The following is an 8,882-nucleotide window of genomic DNA, read 5'->3' as shown; positions in this document are numbered from 1 at the left end:
AACGAAGATTCTTTTATTATATGAATACTTGTCTTAAGGGCTCATTAACAAAATATTTCAGGTTTTATGTGCAAAAAATAGATATTAATTACCACATAGCAACTCAACTAAACTATAACCAATGAGTTCTATATGGCCTATTTAGTTTATTTTTTCCAATCTCATTAATTAAAATTATTAGCCCCACTGGATCATGTTAACCCATTTGAGATTTTCAAAGATTGAATATAGTTCAAAAAGTACATAATGGCCTTCGAGCAAAAAGCTATTCAATTACGTTTCATTATATATTAATTAGTTGCATCACATGTCTATATAAGTTATATTATTATTTCCATTAATAAAGAGTCACATCTTTCGCAAAAACATTAACAGTAATTGGTATGTACTACTTTCCTTGAGGTCAGAAATCCGATCCTCATATTTCTCCAAATTATTTTACTCAAGAAAAAGAAAGAAAGGGGAAAAGTCTTTTTCCAAGCACCATCAGTACCTTCTACCCACACACTCTTAAACAATAGAGGGTACCAAAAAGAAACACAAAAAGGGATTATGAGGTATGTAAAATTAAAAGGTTTCTTCGGCAACCCTAAATATAAGGATTAGCGACTAAACTAGTAGCGATAGATTTGAAATATAAAATTTCTAAAAAATATTAAAATACAAAAAATCACAAAAATGCATGTGTATATCTATACTATTTGAATTGATCATGAAATAATCAAACTCGTATTTTTATTTAAAAGAAAACTATGGAACTCAATCTAAATTTAGAAAAGAAAAAATAATTACATAAATGAGTTGCATTGCCTTGTGGGTGTAACATCAAGGCTAGGGAAGGTAGAAGTAAATTAGAAGCAAAGATTACTTTATGTTGGGTTTGGTAGTCTATATATTGTGTTTTGTTAGGTTAAAGGCTTTAAGCTTAATAATGTATCGTAGGCTTATGAGGCCCCAACTATACCCCTCTTTACAACTCAAATCTCCATGTCAACATTAATTATTGATGCTTCCATTATGAATCTCAATTTACACCTCACAAAAACAATATACAGTTTTAATTATGAAAATATAGCTTTTTGCTTTTAGCTTTTTCCATTATTCTTATTTTGAGATGTACTGTCATTCCTCATCTTCTTTTTAATTTTATTTTAAACTTTTACTGTCTATATTTTATTCACAAACGTTATTTATACGCGCAAATTATCATATCATTATCGGTAGTACAACAACATGTCATACATAATAATATTATTATAGGTGGGTTTGTTGAAGGGTAAAATTCAATATGACGCGTAGATTACTTAGCTCAACTCGGTAGGTCAAATCTGTTCAACCAACCCAAGGGAGAAGACTGACCTGCCCTTGAAGACCGAGCTGAAGACCAGACCCGACTGGAGAATTGCCTAAGTTCTCTTCAACTGACCTGAGGATACCAACCTCAAGCTTGACAGGCCGTAATCGCCCCCAACCTACCGTCAGAACGGTTCCAATGGACCTATTCCCCTCTCCCTGCTGCCTATAAAAGAGACATCATTCTTTAGATGCAGGTACACATTTATGTCTGAACACGATCTTGTTGGATTTGTAAAAGGAGTGCAACTAAAATCTCATATTGATTAGGGAAGGGAATGCATAGTTTATAAGAGAGAACAATTATCTCCATTGGTATGAGACATTTTGGGTGAAACCAACAGCAAAGTTCATTGTAAAAATACTTGAGATACCGTTGTCCCTCAACAGACCTACCATAACTTGAACCCCTACTTACTTGAGTACCGAAATCCAGCATCAACAGGGTCCATATATATACGAACCAAATAAATAATAATAATAGTAAAAAAAGAAGTACTAGAAATGGTTGTAATGTATTTATATGTATATATTGTAGAGTAGTTATATCAAAGTCGCTATTATAAGGAAGGGATTGGAAAATTGAGAGAAAGAGTAGTGGTGAAGCAATCAGCCATATGGGCCATAAAAATGAACGTATCTTTGAAGGTTGTGGCTGCCCATTTTAGGACCCACCCCTTGAAAACTTCAACCTTGTTTGTCATTGGGATTTGATGATGGTGAGAGTTTCCCAAAATTGTGGCTCAAAGTGGGTCATGCAATGCAATTTAATGGAACTATATTATACCACTACTAATATTTATTAAATAATTATTACTCCTCTCTTGTCTATTGTTGTTATTAAATGCTTTGCATTAAAATTAAAAGTTTATAGTTAATATTTCAATACAATGTACAGGTTAACATATTACAAACCTTCTTTAAATATCGAACATTTTAATTTCTCGTCTATGCATGCAATATTATATTCTAAATGAAATAATGGGAATGAGATTTTTTTTTTCCTTTTCGAAGAGTGGAGATTCAAAGCTCCAATCTTTTGACCAATGATATATATTTTAACCAGGTTTTTCATTACAATAATTAAAATAGGGATTCCAACTCACTATCTTTTAGTCGAAGATAAGTGTCTTAACCAGCTGTGCTCATGTTGGTTGATTTAACCAGTTGAATTATGCTCAAGTTGGCATTAGGAGTGAGATCTTTGAGGTGTGATTTTGATTTTGATTTGTTTATTATTTAAATTTTGATCATAATTTTAATTAATAAGCTATGATTAAGTTAAAATAAATACAATTTGCAATAATTTTTTAAAAAACTAATTCATAATTAATTTTAATTAAATTAAAAACCTGATGACTAGTTGCATAGCGTCGACCTTTGAAAATATGTGTTCAAGTGAAACTACATCTTCCAGAAGCATTTGATAAGAAGTACTTTATTAGATGTTTCTTCTCAAAATATTTTAAGTGTTCTTTAATATTTTAAAATTTTAAAATTTAATTTTGATCATCTAACCAAATACTATAAAAAATTAAATTTGATTAGTATAAAACTCATGCTAAACTCACTATTAAATTTTCAAATTTAGTTGGGACCTCAATATCCTCACTTTGTTGTATTAAAAAAAAAAAAGCAATTTGATTGTTTCCAAGTAACGTCCAATTTACTATTACTTACAAATGATAGGATATACCAGTTTTTCACCAAACCGAGCATAGCTCAAGTGGTTAAGGTATCTATCTCTGATCAAAAGGTCATGAATTTGAACCCCCACCCCTACGTGTTGTATAAAAAAAAGATATACCAGTTTCTCTAGTTTTATATTTTAAAAATTAAAATTAGCAACAAATATATCAATATTTGTGACTTTTGACCAGGAAGACATAACGAAGTGGGCTGACTACTTATTATATGGACTGAATTGGAGGCCCATAATGATAAAACATAAAATTGGCGCTCCAACTATTTTTACCGATCAATCGTTAATTATTTAATTGCATATTTGCATAATCAATCATTAAATACCTATAAAACATAATCCATCATTAATTATTTAGTTTTTTTTAGTATAACAAATAGAAATAGGGGGGAGGGATTCAAACTCCTAGCTTTTAGTTACAGACAAATATCAATTACCGTTGAACTAAACTCATTTTAGCTTTTTAAAATTATTTAGTTGGATAGAGTTTGTCAATAATTATCACTCCTTCAATTATTTGATCCTTATCAAATCAATTGGTATAGTCGATGAATGATTGTTATTAATTTAATTAGCTAGGTCTAGAATTAACGGTTGCTATACTGAGGTAGTCATTTCTATTATATTTATTGATTGTGTTAACCTAAGTATAGTTTGTCTTGGTTATGATATTATTGTGTCTTAGATTCGAATTTCTACTATTGAAAATATATACTATGATTCTTGGATTTTTTCTAAATACTTGAAATTGGATATGCTAGCACAGCATATAACATGCTATAGTGAAGAGTGGTGAGGTGTTTTAATCTTATGATGTGTTGACTCGAGGCAAGGTGTGCATCTAATTGTGACATGTTCTTAAATTAATTTGCCATGCAACCACCTATTATGACATATAATAGCACAATTTTATCACTAATAACTTGTGATTATTCACATGATCATAGCTCAATTGGTCTGAACGTTTCTTAATTACTTCCTTAAAAATCTAGGTTTGAATCTCTCCACTAGTGAATTAAATAAATAATTAATTAATTAACAACGTGTGACTTCATATTATTTTCAACAAAAAAAAAATAAAGGTAAAATAGCATATTACGGGTAAATAAGGTTGAGTTACACCAATGGTGTATTATGGCTTATTAAATGGAGAGGAAATGAAATAGACCTGCTTAATATTTTTGGTTCATTATTGGTCAAGAAAGGTAGAAAGATCCATGGTATATATAAGTGAGGGACAATATGATTTCCACTTGTTCAAGACTTTTTGAGTGAAATCAAAAACAGAGTCACAAATAACTTAATTCTTAACATCCAAAGTTGGATAATATATTGTGAAACACATCACGAACGAACAACATCCATTATCTCTAACAGAAAAGAGTTAGAAAAGAAGATCGAAACGACCACTAAATCGATGTCACGTCGAACGCACGTTACCAACAATCTCCTACAAAAGACAGCATGGAAAAAGGGACATATGCACATGGAACAATGTCACCAGACTCAATGTCACTCCCCATTTAGCATTATATTTTGGGAGTATGGTATTGGTATTATGGCATTTCATATATTGGGGTTGGTGTGAGAAAAAATGTGTGATTTTGTATGTGCCCTCTAACAGACACAAAAAAGTGAACTTTATCATCCAAAATTCTCCCTTTTCTCTACACTTTTGTTTTGCTTTTCACCCTCATCTTCCATTTCCATTCCTCTTATGTCTTCCATTTCTCCCCTTTTTTTCAGTTTTCTTTCATTTATTATTCTTTGATGCAAAGACCAATTCAAACTCTTGATGTTGAGGTTGGAATGATTTTAAAAAGCACCATATTTAAAATTGATTTTGATCCATTAAAAGATTTTGTTTAAAAAAAAAAATCACAGCTTGATTGGATAATCTTTTCGAGAAATTTTAAAATATAAAGCTTTAATATGCTTTGAGAAAAAGTGTTTGCACACTTAAAAGAAACTCTTTTAGATCATGAGTTATCTTAAACTGATTCCTTATGGTTAGTACTAATTTGTTTCTCAAATCGGACCAATACTTTTCAAGTTATATTATATATAATATGAGGTGAAGATAATTAAATATATAAATGAATGTAAAAATTATACGATTGGAATAATCCACAACATCTCCAAAAATGGTGACTATTAACTTTATTTAAGTTAAATCTCTCACTCTTATTTACATGCTTTAATTACTCCATCGATAGTTAAACAAGTTTAACTTCATAATAATTGGTGTCTGTCTTTGACCAATGAATCATGAGTTCGAATCTCTCACCCTCACTTTTATTAAAATAAATACACGATTAATAATGTTTTTTTTTATACAACATACAGGGATGGAGATCGAACTCACAACCTCTTGGTTGGAGAGATATGTCAATTACCGCTGAGTCTCGTTTTGACAATAATGATCTTAATTATTAATGAGTGATGTTAAAATATGTAATTGGTAACTTAATATAACGTTGATGAGAGACGTGTGTGTCTATATATATATCATTTTCAATGGTTTTTTTTTTAATAATTAAAAAAGTTTTTTTTTCTAATTTGAATGGAAAATGGATATATTTGAAATAGTTTAATTTCAATCACACGATTCACACCCTGGATCCTGCTGGACCCAAAAATAGCCACTTATGCTTTAAAGTTTTTAATAATTGAATCCTGAAAGGAGTTGTTTCACACACACACAATATATATAGTATATTTATTTTAACAACATATTAATATTATTATCTACCCTTTTCCCAAACTTTAGTGATCTGACCTTTTTTTTTCATCTTTTGTCAAACAAACCATACATATATTACAAATTTACAACCCCATTAATGAAAACAGGCCAGCAAATAATTTATCATGACAAAAAATTATTGCCATAAATTATTTATAAGTATCCACACTAACATATTAGATCTTCATTTAGGTTGAACAAAGAAAAGCACGGGATGTGTATGTGTATATTAACAAATATTATATTTTTGACTCATATAGTTTGAACTTTCGAACCTGATAAATCGTTCCTATCATTACCAATCAAACACGGATAGTGGATCAACATTTTGTATTTGTTTCATTGCGGTAGATAAATTATATTAGAGTCTAAGTTGAGTAAATTAAATAATAGAAGAAAAATAGGTTAGTGTTTTAATGGGTAAAATTTTGTTTGGAGACAAAAAATTGTCAAGTTTCACAAAACCAAACCTACAGGAAATTAAATCCAAACCACATGCACAAGATTAAAACTATTATTTCAATTTGTCAATTTTAATTTTTAGAATTAACAATCATTATATATATAATTAAACTTTACCTCCCCTAAAAAAAAACTTGATTTGGATCCTACCTAAACTCAAACCCTAACCAAACCGATTATAGCTTAAGTGGTTAAGACACCAAAAGATCATGGGTTCTAATCCCCACCTCATATCATATTACTCGAAAAAAAAAACCTAACTAATTCAAAAATCGTTTTTTTTTTCAGATTTACTACTTACTATTACGTTTTTTTTTTCCGTCAAAATTATAAAAAGAATATTTGGCTCTAACCGGTAGGAATCGCTGATATTGATGGGCAACTAAAGTAGTGTCCTTAAATTATTATAAAAATCTTTTTGATTGCCAAGGTGGAAATATCAAATTGTAGAAAAAGAAAAAGAAAAAGGTGATCGAAAATTATGATAAGATCAGATATTTACATTTGAATAAGTACACTAATTTTGGCTTTAAGTAGGTTTTGCTTGGCAAATTACCAAACTCTCTAATTAAAGTGGCTGCTTAATTACTTGTAAGCAAAAGCAAACTAAAAAAAAAAAAGCACAACCCCCCCACCTGATCCCACTCATCAATCATCATCTACTTTCCCTATAATTGCAGATCAAATTTTCCCGTTCCAGCGGAGCAATAACAAGGTTGTGCTCCGCCGCGAGGGGTGGCGGAGGTGGGTCGGCGACGGCGATCTTCCGGGCAGTAGCGTCGGAGAGGGAATTGCGGCATTTGGGGCAAGAGGCGTGAGAAGTGAGCCACTTATCGATGCAATGGACGTGGAAGCCATGGAAGCATTTGGGGAGCAGCCGAAGGCGCTCCCCTGCCTCGAACTCCGCCAGGCAAATCACGCACTCCCCGTCGAGCACCATTCCGGCTCCCACTAATTTGTTGGAGTACTCCACCGTCGGGAATTTCTTTAAGGCATTTCGTCGAACACCTTTCGGGTGGACCACGAGGCCGCCCGATTGCGCCGCGGACAGCAGAGTGGAGCAGCGTAAGGCGCACTTCAGAATGGCGTTGAGGCCGAGGGAGCACACCAGAGCGCAGAGGAGCACCGACAGCACCATCACTACGTTCATGTCGAAGCTCCCGAACCCTGGGCGGGGCTCCGGAGAACTGCCGGCCGCCGCGGTTGATGGGTAGAGCAGCAACCTCCGATGAGGGAGTTGCGTGGTGAGGAAATTTTGGAATGACAGAGACATAGACATGGACCTGCTGTGGAAGTTGTGGAGCTGAGATTAATGTATCCTGATTTCTTAATCCCAAATCCATATATATATTGCAATAGCAAAAAGGAAACCAAGTGAGCTGTCTCTTTAATAATGGAGTGGAGATCGGAGTTTCTTGCTTTTTGTTTGTCATCAACCCTCTTCTGATGTCGATGGGTCAACATCTATCTGGCTATCGTTAAAATTTGACAAACATAATTTTTTTAAAAATAAAACGTTGTCAACTATCAAGCACGCTTAATAGTTCTTACAATTGAGTTATCAAAAAAGGAGAGGCACCTTATTAGTATAGACACAAGCAGTAACCATAAATTCTTTTAAGATTTTTCTTAACCATGCTTCAACGGTCTCAGAATCTCTCTCATTCGGATATGTTATGATTCATTTATGTATACTTCTCATCTGCTCTCTACTCCCAGTAATCTGTAGGAGTCTAAATAGAGATTCTACATTCTTGTTTAGAATGAATTATCTCAGAAAAAATTAAAAGTACTGCATCGATGTCAAGCAGTGAATTCAATACCTTTATTTTCTTTTGTTATTGTCAAGATTTTACTTTATTTGCTTTTTGTTTTTCTCTCTCTTTTTTTCTTTTTTGAGAAATTCCATTTCTAGGTCTTCTATATTATGCTTTAAGTTGAATTACATTTTCATGATTGTCTCTTTAGTTATTGGTATTGTAAAAAGTTCTGATAGGTATTTGAATTTTTTTAAAAAATTTCTAATAGATGGTTCGAACTTCCAAAATTATATTTAGATCTTTATGTACTTTAAAAATGTTTCTAATTGATCTTGAACTCTTAAAGTTGTATTTATTGATCCATCTCAAGTCTGTAATAGGTTCCAAATTTTTAAGATGGTATCTATTCAATCTCTTAAAAAGAACGAATAGTCTATAAACTTTCAAGGTTATGTCTGTTTGGTCTCTTAAAATTTTGTAATAGGTTATTTTTGAACCTTCAAAGTCGTATTTGATTTATGTATTCAGAAAGTTTCTCATAAATGCCTTTACTTTAAAATGTTATCAACGGAGTTCATGAATTTTGAAAATTTATCTTGAGTTCCTGTACTTTTAAAAATGCTCTAATAGATTCAGAACATTTAAATTTTTTCTTTTTGTCTAATACATCCCTATCATTACACTCCATCATTTTAACATTTACACGACATAGAAACTATATTATTTGAGAATTACACGACCACTTAATTTCAAGCAAGCCTTTCTTTTTTATGGTATAAATGTAAACAAACGTAGCTAAGGACGTTGGCTTATTAGAATCCTTTAGTTACTTATTACAAACTTTTTAAACTAGACATAAGTA

At 31.9% G+C, this 8,882-nt stretch overlaps 1 pseudogene; it reads right to left on the bottom strand.

Moving 5' to 3' along the window:
• Positions 1-6,716: 6,716 nt before the first annotated feature.
• LOC148213355 (RING-H2 finger protein ATL74 pseudogene) lies at positions 6,717-7,865 on the bottom strand (annotated as a pseudogene).
• Positions 7,866-8,882: the final 1,017 nt, after the last annotated feature.

The sequence above is a fragment of the Momordica charantia genome (assembly GCF_013281855.1).
Source record: "Momordica charantia cultivar OHB3-1 chromosome 1 unlocalized genomic scaffold, Mcharantia_2.0 BLBB01000001.1, whole genome shotgun sequence".
Lineage (NCBI taxonomy): Eukaryota > Viridiplantae > Streptophyta > Magnoliopsida > Cucurbitales > Cucurbitaceae > Momordica > Momordica charantia.
The sequence above is the reverse complement of the archived record's forward strand: the minus strand, read 5'-3'. Positions and strand labels throughout refer to the sequence as shown.